Source organism: Geotrypetes seraphini, chromosome 3 (genome assembly GCF_902459505.1).
Source record: "Geotrypetes seraphini chromosome 3, aGeoSer1.1, whole genome shotgun sequence".
NCBI lineage: Eukaryota > Metazoa > Chordata > Amphibia > Gymnophiona > Dermophiidae > Geotrypetes > Geotrypetes seraphini.
The window spans coordinates 224797870-224816880 of NC_047086.1; the positions used below are offsets into that span (position 1 = coordinate 224797870).

Sequence of the window (19011 nt, forward strand, 5' to 3'; positions counted from 1 at the left end):
CAACCAACCTAATTTTGTTCACCTCTGTTCAAAGGAAATTTATTCTTTTCAACTAGTGGTGGCTCCTCCAGGAAGTGGCTGAATATTTGAAAACCTGAGCAGGGCACATTTGTGTCCATTTGTTTATGATTACATTGTTTTTCTTTTGCTATATATACATATATGAAAAGACAATCATGTCTTTTGCAAGCTTTAACATTGCTATGTTTCTTTTTCTTTTTCTCATTGTTATGTTTGGGTTTTTTTTTTATATAAGATAGGGAATTAGGCCTTTTGTAAGGCTTGGAATAGATAGAAGGTTAGGAGTAGGATCATGTGTGGTTCCTAGAATATTCTGGGATATTTCAGTTTATGGAAGGTAGGTGGGTGGTTATGGTGTGACTAGGAGTTCTGGTTGCGGAGGGGGGGGCAAGGAGGGTAGGGAGTAGGGTAGGGTGGGGTGTAACGGAGAGTATGTCTGTTTGGTTTGGATGGGGGTGGCTGGGTTGTGCTGTGTGCTGCAGGTATGTCTGTGGGGTGTATGGCTGGACTGTGGGTTGCTTATATAGGAGGTCATGACATCCTGCTACAAATATTAAATACAATAGGAATCACAGGCAAAGTACACACATGGTTTCAAGGATTCCTACAATCCAGGACCTACAGAGTAAAGACAAATAAAGAAAAATCAAAACCATGGTCCAACCCCTGTGGCGTATCCCAAGGATCGCCATTATCCACAACACTCTTCAATCTCTACATTGCATCCCTCGGCACCTGCCTAGACAAAATAGGCTTAACCTCCTATAGCTATGCAGACGACATCAGCATTCTCCTTCCTTTTGATCAGACAACGTCCACCATGACAGACACACTACACAGAACTCTAGAAACAGTAGTAACATGGATGAAAGACCACAAACTAAAACTGAACCCAGACAAACAAAATTAATACTTCTCAAAAAAAATAAAATCCCAACCATAACAAACCTAGAAATAAATTCAATCACATACCCCATTCAACCCACTCTAAAACTTCTGGGAATGACAATAGCTAGATGCTGCACCATGCAACGACAAATCAACAAAACAATAGCAAGCAAATCATTCGCGGTCATGAGAAACCTAAAGCAAGTTCAAAAATTCTTCAAAAGAAAACAATTCCAGCTCATGGTCCAGTCCCTAGTCCTAGGTCTCCTTGACTACTTTAACATTCTTTATCTTCCCTGCCCCGCAACAGTGATAAAACAACTACAAACAGTACAAAACACAGCCCTGAGACTAATCTATTCACTAAGAAAACACGACCACATCACCGAGGCATACCTCGACTCACACTGGCTCCCAATTCAAGCAAGAATACTATTTAAATTCTAATGTCTATTATTTAAATCCATAAGTGGTGACAACCCAGACTACTTGAACAACCGCCTAATCCAAACTACCACAACCAGACACAGGAGAACCCAGACACCATTCACATACCCTTCAATCAGAGACATCAAACGGAAAAAAATGTACTATGACCTTCTAGCCACACAAGCAGAAAAACTAGACCACCAACTCTCCAATCTACTAATCGTGACCCCAGACTACCAAACTTTCAGAAAAGAAATAAAAACCCTGCTATTCAAATCCTCTGAAGCAACACACTCTACTCTGTAACACCTCTGGACATGTCCAAAAATCTCCTTCTGTAATCTGCCTTGAACCGCAAGATAATGGTGGAATAGAAATCACTAATGTAATATAATAGACTGGGGTGGCCTTCCTCTTTTTGGAGCTGTGTTGGTTTGAGCTGGTATCTTGGTGCCCCTGAGGGAATTGGTTATTGGAATGTGGGAGGGATATCATCCCTAATAAAGAGATCTAAAATTCTCTAGGCTCTGAAGCATCATAAGGAATCAATAGCATTTCTTCAAGAGACCCATCTTGACTCTTTGGAGTATGGAAAACTTAAACATTGGTGGGTGGGTCAGGTGCTATAGGGGCTGCGTTAAACAAGAAAGATGGGGTTGCAATTCTTATTCATAAGGGGATAAGGCTGTTGATTTTCAATGTTATAAAGTAATTAAAGACTCATTGGGGAGGTTTCTATTGGCTTCTGTTACTATTCACAAAAGATCTATGGTGTTTGCGTATGCTGAATAAGGTTAAGGCATTTTTTCATCACCAACACTTCACAGTTTTGGTAAAATCTGTTATATTAGCTCAACCGGATTACTGTAATGCAATCAATTTAGGATTAACCAAAGGCAACTTGCAAAGATTGCAACTGATACAAAATACTGCGGCCAAGTTGATCTTTGGGAAACGAAAGTCTGACCATGTATCTCCTTCGTTGGAAAAACTTCCCTGGCTTCCAGTCTGTTTCAGGATTCAATTTAAATGTGCCTGTATTGATTTCAAACTCCTATTTGGTATCTTTACACCTCTGGTTCCATTAATCTGGAATGCTAAAAGATCTAGGGGTCCTTTTACAAAGGCGCAGTAGCGGTTTAATGCACGGAATACCGTGTGTTAAACCACCTGCCGCGCTAGTACCTAACGCCTCCATTGACGAGGCGTTAGGATTTTAGGCTGCCGCAGGGGTTAGCGCGTGATGAAATGTCCAACGCGCTAATCCTCGTAGTGCGCCTTGATAAAAGGAGCCCCTAGTTTTTTGCAAAATACACAAAGAGTAAAGCTTATTTTCCCTTCTTTTAAGGGAATTATATCTAAAGGAAAACTGGTGAAATCTTACATGTTTAAACTAATGGAGGTTTGGAATACAATTCCATCTATGATTACAGACTTAAATTCCCTTCAAATATTTCATAAAACACTGAAAACATTCTTATTCTCTAATCATTTAGCAACTCGTTCTGTTTAACTCTTCTTTATTGACATTTTTTTCTTATGGTTAATTTTTACTTTTCTCTCCTTATCTTTCAACTTTTCTCTCATTATTATTGGTTCATCTTAATTGTTAACCGAGTCGAGCTTAATTTTTTTGAAGATGACCAGGTCTATAAATTGAAAATTTAGATTAGTTATGCAATATTTATGCACCCAATATTTACGTTAAGGAATTTTACAAAGCTCTTCTCTCTAAAATTTTGTCTCTGGGACCCATACCCCTAGTGGTAGTAGGTGATTTTAATATGGTCTGGGATCCAGTAGTGGATACATCTCAAGGTTTTCGCTTGGGGATTCCCGGTGAGGGTAGGGGTTAACTCATTTAGCTCACACGTTAGATCTTTTAGATATCTGGAGGTTACTACATCCACAAGAGAGAGACTATACCCATCACTCTAGGGCCCCTCTTCCCAGGCTTGCATAGATTATATTTTGCTTTCTCAAGAATTGATAATGCTGGTGCAAGACACGACCATTGGTCCTTATGAAATCTTGGATCATGCGTAGCTTTGAGTGGATTGGACAATAAAGGATGAGCCTTATAGGTCATGGGCATGGAGGTTTCCAATAGATCTATTTAAGGATTCCAAATTCCATTCTTATTTAATTTCCCAGTGGAAAGATTATGCCAGCAACAGGATCTGGATGGCACAGAGACTAGAGAGGATGCTAAAATTTGTGATATCTTTTGATCTTATTATGAAAAACTTTATGCTGAGTCAAAAATTTATGCTGAGTCAAAAGTTGTTGGCTTGGAAGGGCCAGTTTATTTGGGTAGTCTGGAGTTACCCATCATTGTCCCGGAGGATCAGCAGAGGTTGAATGCTGAAATATCAGAAGATGAATTGAGTTGGGCAATTTCTCAGAGTTCTCTGGGGAAGGCTCCCAGCTCTGATGGGTCTAGGGCCAAGTTTTATAAGGTTCTTCAAGGGGAAATAGTACCACCTTTTTAACGAGGCAATTTGGAAGGGTACACTGCCATCTTCGCTGAATATGGGACAAATTATTGTTTTATTATGTGTGCAGCCATTTTCCAGAAGCTGGCTTGTGGAATTTAGTGTATGTGAGGAATGAACAGTAAATCTCAGGATACCTCATTAGGGGGAGAGGAGGCTAGTGATGCTGGAATCTTATCTTGGTTTAGAATGTAGGCTGGAATCTTATCTTGGCTTAAGCCTGTTTACTGCAGAAGCACAGAGTGAAGCATGATAGTTAGGCATGTAGACAAAGATTATAAAAGGAGCAAGTGAGGGACTTTACTTGGAATCCATCGGTGCGCCGTAAAGGGACAGTCCTGTGATTAACCCGGTCCATCAGCTGCCTGAAAAGGGGGATTTCCCAGCTGTGAGGGGCGGTGTTGCTACGATCATGGTGAAGATGTTCTAAATCATTTGTGTTTTGTATATTACTGCTATGCAATTTATGTAACAATTAAATTAGTAAAATAAGCATTACCTTGTGTATGTCTCTTTGTATGCTGTGAAGTGCTGACTACCTAACAAACCTGGTATTACAGAATTTGGTACCAGAAGTGGGGTAGTCATGTGGTCATGAAGACAAAAATATTGCAAAACTGTTTATTGGTCAAAAGCACAAACGAAAACCACAAGAAATAATAATACAGCATAGACCAAATTTTCAAAACCATAAAAACCTCCCCCTCCCCCACCCCCACCCAAAAGAAATATAAAGAAATAAATAAAAGGCATGGATCAGCAGAAGAGCAAATGTCACAGACAATACAAGAAAATAACTACACAGTCAAATATTCAATACATGGCTATGAGCATACCCGCTTTCCAAAATTTGTGAACCACACTGAAATCTTATAATAATAGGCTATCACACAAATATATAGTCACAAAGACAGGTATTTCAGAGAGAAACCAGGGGCCTCAAGTGCTCCCAGCCAAAAGCCTGGGTTAAGTAGCCTGGGTCATTGCACGGAGCAGTCGCTTCAATATTCCAGCTCGGATATCTTTGCAGCGCCAGGGGGTTAACAGTGCTATCTTGGCGTTTTTCCTGATGAAGCTCCTGGTTAATACATAGGAGCGAAACGGAGATCTTCCGTCGTTGTTGAGAAGAAAATTGATACAAGATGCTTTCAGCTAAAGAATATGAAAGCTAAGTAATGTTTCATTAAAAAGGAAGAGCAATATATTTGTAATTCAGCTGTGCTAAATGTAGAAAAAAGCACACACATAAAATAAATTATAAAAAGTTAAAAAGTTTTTAAAAAATAATTAAAAAATCTTTTGGCTATGAGCATACCCGGTCAAAGAGGCCCTAAAAGGCTCCCAAGTAAGTTGTAATTGATGGCCCTTAACGGAGTCCATCTCAGGAATGTCACATCGTTCCATCTTCAATTGATAAATCATCTAGGATCGCCATTGTGACAAGGTAGGAGGATGCGCATCTAACCAATGTACTAAAATAGATTTCTTTCCAAACAATAAGGCACACTTCAAAAAAGTACGTAGGCCTCTCGGAACAGGATAAGCCAAGGCTGAAGTAGTGAAGAGCATCTCTGGATGAGGCAAACAACGAGTTTTCCAAAGCTGAGCAATATGATGAAGAAGAATCTTCCAAAATCGCAAAACAACTGGACAAGAATAAAACATATGCCCCAAAGTTGCATTCACCCCTCCCCCCCTACACACACACACATTTAGGACAACAGGAATCTGGACGAAGAGCAGCACGATATGCCCTGGCAGAGGAAATGTAAACCCTCATAAGCAGTTTATATTGCAATTCAATCAAGGGAATGGAAGCCCAGGACTGCTTAAAAGACTTCAAAGTGCCTTTTAGCAATTCTGCAGAAAAGGGGTCCCCAAATCAACAGACCAACGCTCACTCAAAGAAGCAAAATAAAAACTAGGGGCCTCTTCCAATAAAAATTTATGATGGAAGCGCAGAGGAATCATAGACTGCGCCTCCAAGCAATAAGCTTCTTTCAAGGAGTCAAAAACGGCCTTAGTTAAGGTTACTGTGGTAAGGTGCGTACATAATGTTGCAACTGCAAATAAAGGAATACATCATTAGGAGTAAGCCCAAACTTCTGAACCAAATTTTGGTATGAACGCATTTGTCCAGCTGAGGTGAGTATATGGTGTAAGTAGACTAATCCTTTATCTGACCAAGAATCAAACAGGGACGTCTTTTCCCTAGACAACATTATCAGAGACGTAATTTGTTATGTAACTGATTAGTATCTACCATATATCTTCCTACAGTCTCCATCCCAGGACAGAATTAAATTTATGTAACAATTAAATTAGTAAAATAAGCATTTGTGTATGTCTCTTTGTATGCCGTGAAGTGCTGACTACCTAACAAACTTGGCATTACAGAATTTGGTACCAGAAGTGGGGTAGTCATGTGGTCATAAAGGCAAAAATATTAAAAAAATAAGATCTTATTTCTTCTATACCAGGATGGGATAACAGTATATATAAAATTGTGGCCACTGAGTGGTTGACTGAAACCAGACTCTGTGAGTCATGACAATCTGCTATTGGGGCAGGTAACCCTCCCAATGTATGTGACCTTTTGCAAAAACTTAAAATTACTAAGGGGAAAGAGCAAGAGGGCATATCTCGACGAGATGGTTGTTGCATATTTGTGTTAAGAATTGTGATCCCAGGGGCACGGAGGTTAAAATTGTAGCTTAGGGGTTGTCCTGTACAGTGGTGATACTTGCCTTCCTTTAAGAAGGCCTGGACAATGGTCTTGCAGTCAGCTGAGAGTTCAGAAAGATGGGCTTTCCTGTTTCAGTCCTAAACCCCAGGGGGGCTCTCTTGCAGCTCATCCAGATGTGGTCAGGTTCCTGAAGGGTGCGTTGCTGCTCTGCCCTCTGTTGCGTCATCTGTTTCCAACTTGGAATCTTAATCTGGTTCTCAGGTTGCTTTCAAGTCTGCCCTACAAATCACTGAACCGTGCTTCTATGATGGATCTTACCATCAAGACTATTCTTGTTGGCCATTATCTTGAACAGCAGAGTGTCTGAACTTCAGGCTTTATCCTGCAGAGATACTTTTTTTCAAATTACATAAACAAGTGTGATCCTGCGCACTGTTCCCTCTTTTCTGCTGAAAGTGGTTTTTAGTTTCCACAACAACCAAGAAGTGCAGTTGTTGTATTTGCACCCTTGAGTTCGAGCAAACAAGACAGAGTGTTAAAATTGTTGGATGTGTGCAGGCTTTTGCTATGGTACTTGGAAGTCACAAACAAATTTTGTTTGTCAGATCACCTGTTTGTGCTGATTGGGCAGTCCATAAGGGCAGACCAGCTTCAAAAGCCACTATTTCAAGATGGCTTCGAATGGCGATTTCATCCGCATATATTGGTAAAGGTGTACTTCACATGAGGCGCTGCTTCCTCGTGGGCAGAATCTTCAGCAGTTTCCCTAGAAGAGATTTGGAGAGCTTCCACTTGGTCTTTGCATACCTTTGCAAAATTTTATAGGATAGATGTGGCAGCCAAGGGGGATTCCGTATTTAGATCTTCAGGCTTAGTTCTGGCAGCAGGCTCATCAGTCCCACCCTGAATTTGAGGGATTGCTCTGTTACGTCCCACTTATTCAGGAATTGAGTGGGATAATCCACACTGAATTCCTGAAGCCCACCCTGGGTGTTGCTGATTCACAGATTGTCTGCCTCAATAAGTACCAGTAAGTTGGATTTCTGATTCTATGACCAGCCTTTTTCAAGAGTAACTTTGCAAATATGGTGTACTTTGCTCCAGTGCCCCCACACTGTTAGTGCAGGCTGCATCTTCTTGTATTCAATGTTTTATCATTAATATGTTCATAAAAATTATTTGGTTGTTCTGTTTATTCATATTACTATGAGCAGATTAGATTTGTTTCTTGGGGAGTTTCCCCTTACCCTTCTTTCTTCTGTGTCCTCTACAACAGTTGTCTGCTTTGTCACACACATCAAAGTTAAAAGCAGTCTAGAAGTAAGAGGATCAAAAAGTTATGCTGATGAGCCTTCCTACAAGAGGTCTTGCCAGGTGGGATTGACTACCCACTTGTTCAAGAATTGAGGCCTAGATTCTTTAAAAAAAACATGTTAAAAAATGATGGGCTGCTATTGCAGCCATTCTGGTAGCGAATAAAAAAAAGTGAGCCATTCTCCAAAAAACGCTCATGTAAAAGAAGTTGGCGGAGAGTAGTGAAGACTTGCTAAATTTGCATGTGCCCATCACTGATGATAGTGATGGGCACATGCGCGGAAAAAAAAATGCAAAAAGAAAAAAAACAAAACAACACAACACAATGGGAGAGATGCCCACTCTCTCCCGCTGCCAACCAACACCCCCTCTGCAGCGGGAGAGATGCCCATTCTCTCCCGCTGCCAAGTGAACCCCCTCCCCCAAGCAGTGGGAGTGATGCCCATTCTTTCCCGCTGCCACACAACACCCCCCTGCAGCAGGAGAGTTGCACATTCTCTCCTGCTGCATCACAACACCCCACTGCCTCTGACCCCTCTTCCCCGTATCTTTAATTAAATGGTTGACTGGAGGGATGCCTACTCCCTCCGACCAGCTGGCCTGCCTCTTCCAAAATGGGTCTTCCTCTCCCCTGGGATGCACTGGAAAGGAGCCAGGAGCTCTGATTGGCCCAGATGCCCCACAGGAGGTGCCTTAGGCACCCAGACCAATCAGAGCCTTAGGCTCCTTCCCGGTTCATCGGTGGGGCCCCATGCTCCGACTGGCCCAGGTTGTATAAGACCCCTCCTATGGGAGGGGCCTTAAACAACCTGGGCCAATCAGGCCCATCCCTGGTGCATCCCAGGATGCACCGGGGAGGGGATGTCCCACTTTAGAAGAGGCTAGCCAGCTGGCTGGAGGGAGCAGGAATACCTCCGGTCAGCCATCTAATTAAAGGTATAGGAGAGAGGGGTCAGAGACAGTAGGGGGTGTTTTAGTGTAGCGGGAGAAAATGGGCATCTCTCCTGCTGCTGGAGGGGTGTTTTCATTTGGCAGCGGGAGAAAGTAAACATCTCTCCTGCTGCAGGGAGGATGTTGTGTGGCAGCAGAAGAGAATGGGCATCTCTCCTACTGCTGGGGGGGTCACTTCTCAAAATGACAGTTTCCAACACTGCCATGAAGGGATTTTAAACAGTGCTGTTGTTGTACCGGCATCCCTGGACCAATCACTGATTTTTGTCACCAAAAGCCAATGCCACTCTTGGAGAATGGCTCAGCGATTTTTAAGAATAGAAACTTCACTAAAAACAGAGCTAAGCCATTTTGATAATCCACTGCTATAATGCGTGCAGGCTAAACTGTTGGAAAACAGTTTAGCCTGACCAGATACCACCAATAAATAAATTGTTCTATTTGCCTGCCTCAAGGAAAAACTTTGAGACAAAAGAATTACCTGCAATTGGACTACCTGTGTCCGATAGCTGTTGACACTGATTTACAGAACTTAACGGCAGTTTTGGAAAGCTCGTATTCTGATATTAAAGAGAGAGCTATACTGATTGTTAATTTTATATTTGAGCAAGATCTTAATTCTATAATGAGATCATTTTTCAAAAGCTCTGTTTCACAATTTTGTGGCCACAAAATTTGATTATATCATGATGTAACAAAATTAACCTAAGAAAGACGCAAGTTATTTCTTGCAATGAGAGATGAGACAAAAAATTGGGTGCTATCTTTATGTTAACATACCCCTGCAAGGGTATTATTAAATATATGGGTTTGAAATATATATTTTATGCGCCCGATCAGCTAAGATCCTTTTTGGACCTCAAGGGATTTATCAAAGATGGAGTGTCTGGTTCAAATAATTTGTAACTGGGAGGTTTGACGTATTAAGCCTTTTCCTAAATAGTTTCCTGTAACTTATCTCTCAGTAATTTTGATTCTTCCTTTCCTTTTGTTTGTGGTCTAAGGCAGTGTTTTTCAACCTTTTTACACCTGTGGACTGGCAGAAATAAAAGAATTATTTTGTGGATCAGCAAACTACTAAGACTGAAATTTAAAAAAAAAAAATTTCCACCCTGTCTCCGCAAGCTTGGTCCCGACAAACCATCTGATCCCATCCGCACAAGCCTCAGTTATGATTTTATATTGAACGTATTTTATTAAAGTATAAAAAGAAACAATATTCTGTACAATTGTCATTTTATAAATATAAATATACAGAGCAAGGACCAACAAAACCCCTGTCTCCCCTCCCCTTCACATATATCCCCTCTACTATCAAGAAAACTGAAAAATCCAAATTATTACAGAATGCTACACAGAAATATCATGCTAACAGAATACTGCAGTCACACATGACAGGAATAGTGTTAGGGGAGTGCCCCCTGGTCAGAGATAGCCCTAAGCCAGCTGGAAGCCTCAGTTATGAAAGAAGCACTGTCTGGGCTTTGCAGTCCCCAGTTATGTTTCTAGCAGGATATATATATTTCAAATCTGATATATTCTAATGACAAAATAGAAATAAAATGATTTTTTTTCTACCTTTTGTTGTCTCTGGTTTCTGCTTTCATCTTCTTTTCACTCTTTTCCTTCCAGCGTCTGCCTTGTCTCTTCAATCCAGCATCTGCCCGTTCCATCCACTGTCTGCCCTCTCCCCCTTCCATATGTATCTGACTTCTTTCTATGCCCCCTCTCCCTTTTCCATCCAGCCTGTGCTTCCTCTCTCCTTTTTACATCATTCATTCCAGCTTCACTGCTTTCTTCATTTTTATCTCTCCTACACCAGATCTAGCATCTTTATCCCTCATTTCTCTGCTGACCCCCTTTCCAGCATCAATCTCTCTCTACTTTCTCATTCCTCTCTCTCCCCTTTCCCTCATCTGACCCCATTCCCTCCTCTAATCTCCCTGCCAGCTGTTTCCTTCCTTTTTTCCTTCTTCCTTCCCTTTTCCCCCTATCCAACAGTAGCTCTCTTCCCATCCCTTTCCCTCTTCCCTTCCCAGCAGCTCCTCTCCTTCTACCTTCCTCCAGGTGCAGTAGCAGCTCTCCCTTTATCCAGCAGCTTCCCAGCCTCCATCAGTGGCTTCCTCCCCTTCCAGCGGTTCATAGTCAGTGGCGCATAAGACACCTGCGCGCCAATCCAGCGCTGACAATTCAGCGCAAGACAGAAGCGCGCCGCCAAAAAACTCATTTTTTAAGAGCTCCAATGGGGGATATGTTGGGGGGAGTGTGGGGGGTGCAACCCCCCACATTACAGAGAAAACGGAACAGTTTCTGATTTTTTTCAAGAAAAGTTCTGTTTTGTCTATAATGTGGGGGGTTGCACCCCCCACACACCCCCAACGGCAGCACGAACACTATGCATTAATGTGGGGGAATTCCCCCCGTCGGAGCTCTTAAAAAATAAGTTTTTCGGTGGCTTTCAGCAGCGCGCTTCTGTCTTGTGCTCAATTGTCAGCACTGGATTGTAGGCGCGCTAGTGTCTCGCACGCGATTATCCCGTCACACCTTACAGCAGCTCTCAATACTTGCCTGCAGCAGCGATTTACTTAGGCAGCCTTGGGTCCGTTGTCGCCTCTGAGGAAAGAAGTTGCTGGTGAATCACTGCCCTGGCAAGTACGAGAGCTGCTGGGAGGGGAGACAGCCACTGTCGAAGGCTCCCCAGGATCTTGCTCCCATGCATGCTGACCATCTCCCTCCAACTGCAACTGTACCTGCAGCTTTCTCCCTTCCACCTGCACCTTCCCCCCGTCCCTCTTTGGCGACTCGGCAGGGGCGGCGATCAAGACAGGATGCCAACATCGAGGCCATCCCTCTCTGAGTCCCGCCTATTTTGTTTCAACTTCCTGTTTCCAAACAGGCGAAACTCACAGAGGGAAGGCCCCGACATCGGCAGCCTGTCTTGATCGCCCAAGGCTGGGAGGAACAGCAGCCTTCCAACACTACCGCAGTTGGCAGGAAATTTAACCGCCGATTCGATCTCGCCGGTCTGCATGGACCGGCAGAAATTTTTTGTGGCCCAGCACTGGTCTGCTGAAGAACAGTGGTCTAAGCGATGGCATTAAACTTTTGGGAATCTGGGCCTGAGTGTGAATTTATAGTCAAATATATTTTATTGAGCAAACAAAACTGCAACAAAGCAATGATACAAGGAACCAAAAACAGCTCATCAGTTTATAGAATACCCCCCAAAGAACCCACCCCACCCCCGCCCTTATCCAAACCCAAGCCATCTCCCCACCCCCCCGGGTCCTCCATCCAAATACACAGTTTCAAAGAAATAGCAAAGAAAGTAAGTGTACCAATCAGAACAAAAGGAATCACAAAACAGGAATCAATAGTTAAGCACCCGGCTGCGAGCCAGAGGAGTCAAGGTAGTCCAGAAAGGTTCCCAAGTACGCTGAAAAATGCGGCCTGGGAGAGAAGAAAGATCTTTCACATCCCTCCTCTCCCACATCAGGAGAGTAATCATTCGGCATCGCCATAGGGAATAGTTCGGAGCATCAGCCTCAAGCCATTTCAACAAAATGCATTTCAGAGCAATCAGGACAGTCCACTTGAGGAAAGCTGCAACTCCCTTCGAGCGAGGAAAGTAATAAGGAACAGTTCCAAATAAAAGCAAAGGGGAGCGGCGAAAGGTAATATTCCAAATGCCCTCCACAAAAGCAAAGATAGCAGTCCAGAAAAGTTGAACCTTAGGGCAAGACCAAAACATGTGTCCCAAGCCCGCTTCTGGGGCCTGGCAGCGAAGGCAGGCAGCAGTAAGACGGAAGTGGGACAAATAAGCTCTTTTAGGAGAGATATATAAACGAAAAATCAACTTAAAATTTTGTTCCCAAAAGGTAGTGTATTTACGAAAGGCAGGCAGTCGATGGACAGCCTGCAAGAGTACATCAGAGGGCAATTCAACAGCAAGATCGCGAGTCCAAGCATCCCGCAACCTAGAATGGTCAAACAAAGGGGATTCATCCTTCAAATGGCGATGATGGAACTTAAGGGGGATCGGAAGTTGGGAACCAATGGTAAAAGCCGAGGACAACATCTCTTGACAGGAGGCTTCCAAAGAACTAGACGGCAATGAAGAAATGTAATGGTGGATTGGCATATAAGCAAAATAGTCAGTAGGCGGGAGATCAAATTCCTCACACAGCTGTGCAAAGGATTTAAGGGTTCCATCATCATCAACCAAATGAAATACATATTGAATACTCTTCGTTTCCCACCGAGCAAAAGTGTGAATTTAAAAGATAAAATATTACTAAGGTAAGAACTTAATCTCTCCATTGGCAATGGTTGAGTGGAAGGAGACAGAGGGTAATGATCAATGGAGATTGCTCTGAGGAAAGGGATGTTACCAGTGGTATGCCTCAAGGTTCTGTTCTTGGGCCTGTTCTTTTGAACATTTTTATAAACAATATTGCTGAAGGGTTGTCGGGTAAGATTTGCCTCTTTGCAGATGATACGAAAATCTGCAATAGAGTAGACATGCCGAATGGTGTAAATATCATGAAGAAAGACCTGACGAAGCTTGAAGAATGGTGTGAAATTTGGCAGCTAAAATTTAATGCTAAGAAATGCAAGGTCAAGCATTTGGGCTGCAAAAACCCGAAGGAACGGTACAGATTAGGGAGTGAAGAGTGGGACTTGGGTGTGATTGTATGTGATGATTTTAAGATGGCCAAACAGGTTGAAAAGGTGACGGCGAAAACTAGAAGGATGCTAGGTTGCATAGGGAAAGGTATGGCTAGTAGGGAAAAGGAGGTATTGATAAGACTTTGGGGAGACCTCATTTAGAATATTGTGTACAGTTCTGGAGGCCACACCTTCAAAAACATCTAAAAAGGATGGAGTCGGTCCAGAGGAAGGCTACTAAAATGGTATATGGTCTTCATCATAAGGCATATGGGGACAGGCTTAAAAATCTCAATCTCTATACTTTGGAGGAAAGGCGGGAGAGGGGAGATATGATAGAGACGTTTAAATACCTACGTAATGTAAATGCGCATGAGTCGAGTCTCTTTAATTTGAAAGGAAACTCTGCAATGAGAGGGCATGATAGAAACATTCAAGATACTGAAGGGAATAGACTTAGTAGATAAAGACAGGTTGTTCACCCTCTCCAAGGTAGGGAGAACGAGAGGGGATAGTTAAAAGGGGATAGATTCCGTACAAACATAAGGAAGTTCTTCTTCACCCAGAGAGTGGTGGAAAACTGGAACGCTCTTCCAGAGGTTGATATAGGGGAAAACACCCTCCAGGGATTCAAGACAAAGTTAGACAAATTCCTGCTGATCCGGAACGTACGGAGGTAGGGCTGGTCTCAGAACATTGGTCTTTGCCCTAGGGGCCGCTGCAGGAGTGGACTGCTGGGCACGATGGACCACTGGTCTGACCCAGCAGCGGCAATTCTTATGTTCTAAGTTAAGAGGTGATAGGCTCTGGAGTAATCTAAGGAAATACTATTTTACAGAAAGGGTGGTAGATGCATGGAACAGTCTCCCAGAAGAGGTGGTGGAGACAGAGACTGTGTCTGAATTCAAAAGTGCCTGGGATAGCACATGGGATCGCTCGGAGAGAGAAAGAGATGATGTTTATTCTGGATGGGCAAATTAGATGCGCCATTTGGCCTTTATCTACCATCATCTTTCTATGATGATGTAATGACATACATAACGTATACAGTACACTACATGAATGATGAAAGATTGAACATATATGTGAGTGGATTATTTATGACAGATATATTGTAAGGGAAAAAAAGAAATACGATATGAAGGTGCGAGAGAAGGGTTCATAAAGGATGCAAGAGAGAGAGAGGTGATGAATTTCTAGTTCCACTCTACCCGCAGGCTTAATCATCAAGGAAACAACCACAAAAATTGGAAACACGTGGAAGCCACACCCGGAAAAGTGATGTCATAAACCTTAGGCCGCTCTCCGCGTGAGAGCGGCAGTGACGTGTTTCCCTCTTTCCTCTTTCCCCATACGTCTGCGTCTTCTTCCACCTGCGCGGCTCTGTTGCTCCGCCCCCCATGCCTCGCGGCGTTCTTCTTCTCTATCTGAATTGGCTAGCGCCGCCGTCAGTCAGCAGGTGAGGGCGTGTTTTCGGCCCGGCTATGGACGGCGGTGTTGCGTAGCAGCGCTGTGACAGGGGAGACGGAGGCTGGCGGGCTGCGACCGGGGAGGCGGCGAGCGCCGTGGGGGGCGGGAGGGGGGGAGAAGAAGGCGGCTGCGGAGACTCAGCGCGGTGAGTTACTGGGTCCAGGGCCTTTATCTACTGCCGGGTAGGGGAAGGACCGTGGCTGGGCTTCCGAGGCTCTCTTTTGCCTTATTTGCTGTGTAACCCTGGGGGAGCGAGTCGCCGAGCTGGGGACAAAGTTAGCGTGCCGCTCCCCCCCCCCCCCACGGCCCTCCTTGTAGTCAAAGCTGCTGCTGCGTTTCACTTTATTCCGCCGCAGCGGTGAGACTTAAGGCAGGAGGGGATGAGGTGACCAGTTGCCCTTCCTTGAGCTGGCTATGGAAGAGGATGACTGCGGGGGCCGCCGGGACCGATCTGAGGCAAAATGTTCCTTGGAAGCTCGTGAAGGGGAGAAAGGAATCTGTAACTTCACCCTGGCGCCTGGGGGTGAGGATCCGTAGCGAGGAAGACCCCCCCACGCTTCTTTTTTTTCCTGGTTTAATCTGGATGCTGTGAAGGAGGGGACCCGCCTGGACCCCAAAGTTCGTGTAGAGAGAATTGAGCTGTTTGGTTTATATTTTTCCTGGAGGGGAAAAAGGGTCTGGCTACGTAACCTCGCTCAAAGGTGCTATCTCTGGATGCTTGAACACCCCCCTCCCCCCCCTCCACTATTGAGCAAATGCCTTCTCTTTATCCAGTGAAAGATTTAGGACCCACAATCATTTTGAAAAGTTGGTTCCTATAATTTCACTTATACTGTTCTTGCTTATTTGGTGTATTTCTTTATGTGTGTTTTTAAGCCTTATGTAACATAGGTCAGTCCAATGGTCCATCTCCTGTCTTTGTGGTGGCCAATCCAGGCCACAAGTACCTGTCAAAAATCCAAATAGTATCAGCATTCCATGCTTTCAATCCAGGGCAACTGGTGACTTCCCTGTATCTGTCTCAATAGCATACTGTGGACTTTTCCTCCAGGAATTTGTTCAAACCTTTTTTAAAACCAGCTACATTAACCTCTCTTACCACAACCTCTGGTAATGTATTCCAGAGCTTAACTATCTTCTGAGGGAAAAATATTTCCTCTTATTGGTTTTAAAAGTATTTTGCTGTAACTTTGAGTGTCCCCAAGTTGTTGCAATTTTTGATGGAATAAAAAATCATTCCACTTGTACTTGTTCTACACCACTCAAGATTTTGTAGACTTAATCATATCTCCCCTCCAGCCATTTATGTTCTAATCCAGGGATCTCAAAGTCCCTCTTTGAGGGCTGCAATCCAGTTGGGTTTTCAGGATTTCCCAAATGAGTATGCATTGAAAGCAGTGCATGCACATGGATCTCATTCATATTCATTGGGGAAATCCTAAAACCCGACTGGATTGCGGCCCTCAAGGAGGGACTTTGAGATCCCTGTTCTAAGCTGAAGAGCCCTAAACTCATTAGTCTTTCCTCATACAAGAGGAGTTCCATCATCTTGGTTGCTCTTCGTTGACCTTTTTCTAATTCTGCTATATCTTCTGACTCCGACTCCACAGCCCTGGTTATAATATCTATGAAATGAGAAGCAACATTAATTGTATCAGATACTAACATTGTACAACAAATTACAAAGTACAATTATGTTACTTGGAGCTTCTCTGTATTTTTGCTCTACCTGTTCTCCTTTAAGAGAGAGGGCTACTTTTTCCATCACAAAAGTGCAACTTGGTGTTTAAATAGAAATTCTTTCAATGAGTATCTTATTGGTTTTGATTAGACAAACCTTTTCTAGCAAACTGCTTTTTTTTCTACTACCATATTTTCTATTTGTAGTTTTTTATCCTTTTATGATACCTCCATTTTCATTATAAAGAAAAGTGAATATCTGTTAACATAGAAGGGGCAGGTTACTGTTAATTGCCTCGGGTACCATAGTTAGTTTGAGCCCACTGGGACAGATAGGGAAACTACTCAAGTGTACCTGCTTACTATTCAGTGTTTTGTAAACTGCTTTGATATCAGTGGAGAAAAGGTGGTATACCAAAAGATAACCATAATAATCTGAAGACAATAGGAATAGAAGTATTTTTCTTAAAATGCAGTGTTTAAAGCTTGGAAAAACACTTTGAACTGTCTTAATTTTTTTCTTTTTTAGAGAAAACATTGTAAAATTTATAAATGCAAATTTAACTTCCCTCCAAACAAGTTATATTTGAAAGGATTGAGGTTCATTTTTATATGATCCTCAACTGTAATAGTCTTTCTATTACATTAATATTAAGATATACTGATTGTGGACAGGGCAGGATTAATTCATCGAGGGCTCCTAGGCACACAAGTACACTGGGCCCCCTGCCCCACCCTACCATGTGCCCAGGCAGAAACAGGAAGCTGCGTCAGAGGGAAGCTTTGGGCAAGCAGCACTGCTTGCAAAATTACAGTTCCTGTTGCCTTTCTTACCCACGTTGCTTGCTTGTCTTACTTTCCGTCGATGGGGGGGGGGGGGCGCGTTGCCGATTGGGGTGGGGCCTGCGTTACCAATCGATGCTGGAGGGGCCCATCGCCATTTGGAAAAAACAATGTTGATGCCCTCTTTCATCGGGGCCCCCCTGACCATTTCGGGCCCTAGGCACGTGCCTACTTGGCCTATTGGTTAATCCTGCCCTGATTGTGGATGGTTTGTGACCTTGTCTGATGATACATCTTAATAAAACAAATACTTTGGATGAAAGGCGGGAGAGGGGAGACAATTTAAATACCTACGTGGCATAAATGCGCATGAGGCAAGCCTTTTGAAAAGATGCTCTTGAATGAGAGGGCATAGGTTGAAATTAGAGGTGATAGGCTCAGGAGTAATCTAAGGAAATATTTTTACAGAAAGGGTGGTACATATGAGGAATTGTCTCCCAATAGAGGTAGTGGAGACACTGTGTCTGAATTCAAAAAACAATTTCTGCATTATAGAAAAGTATAATATACCTGTCCATTTTTTTCTCATCTATGTTTTGAAATGATAGTTTAAAGTTTCAAATTTTGCTATTTCGAAGTCTATGGTTTAGAGCACAGGTGCCAAACTCAAGGCCTACAGGGTGAATTTGGTCCGCCTGGCTGTTTTATGCGGCCCACGGTGTGATTGATGTGGCGTTTTCCATTGCTGTCCCCAGTGTTATCTTCTGGCCGGCTCCCTCCTCCTCACTGCTGCAGTGCACAAAGCTGCAGGCGGTGGCTCCTACGCGTGTCTTGTGCCTGAACCGGAAGCCTTCTGTCTGATGTCACAAGAGGGGGTGGCAATGAAAACGCACATTGCACTTTGGGCAGCATAAAACAACCAGGCGGGAGCAAGCCAGAAGATAATACACCCACCAGAGGGAGGCACCTAATTGAGGTACAGCATGGAGGGAGGGAGACAACAAAGATAGGGGGAATGATTTTATTTTCAACTTAATAATCGAATTGTTCCAATTTTGAGAATTTACATCTGCTGTCTATATTTTGCACTGTTCAGGAAGAAATGCATTTGTTTCTTTTTCTTTGGGGTTGTATAGCATACAGAGAGTCTTGAATCTTAGGGTTTGTTTGTATAGATTAGTACTTTTAGTTTTTGGTCCCGTATTTGCATAGGGATTATCTGTATTCTGGTAGGAATGAATGTTGAGAAGCATACAATGTACTTTGTGTAGTTTAATTTTGTATTTATTTATTTGTTTACTTATATACCACTTATATTGTAAGTGGTTTATATTCAGGTACTTTATCATATTTCCCTATCTGTCCCGGTGGGCTCAAACTCTATCTAGTGTAACCATTATGTGTTGTTAATAAGATTATATTGTTTGTGTATAAATGAAAAATGAATGGAAAAAGTAGTGTTACAATTAGTAGTACTATGGGGGCAGATATGGGCAGGGTCTGGCCTGCAATTTAGCCTGTGTTTTGGATTTTGGCCCCTTAGTGAGATTGAGTTTGACACCTCTGGTTTAGAGGCTAATCCAATAGCTGACTAAGCAGGTCTTTTTGTGGTTTATGGTTTGTTGT

At 43.1% G+C, this 19011-nt stretch overlaps 1 protein-coding gene across 2 annotated transcripts in view; it reads left to right on the forward strand.

Annotated features, from left to right (window-relative positions):
* Positions 1 to 14769: 14769 nt before the first annotated feature.
* The window catches only part of RNF41 (ring finger protein 41), a 67609-nt gene continuing 63367 nt past the window's right edge, over positions 14770 to 19011 (forward strand). Inside the window, exon 1 of one of the 2 annotated variants that reach the window (XM_033937847.1) lies at positions 14770 to 14911. The gene's annotated coding sequence lies outside the window, so the exon portion shown is untranslated. Of the gene's footprint in view, positions 14912 to 15021; positions 15068 to 19011 lie in introns of those variants that run through there. The other variant, XM_033937844.1, reaches the window with a different exon arrangement.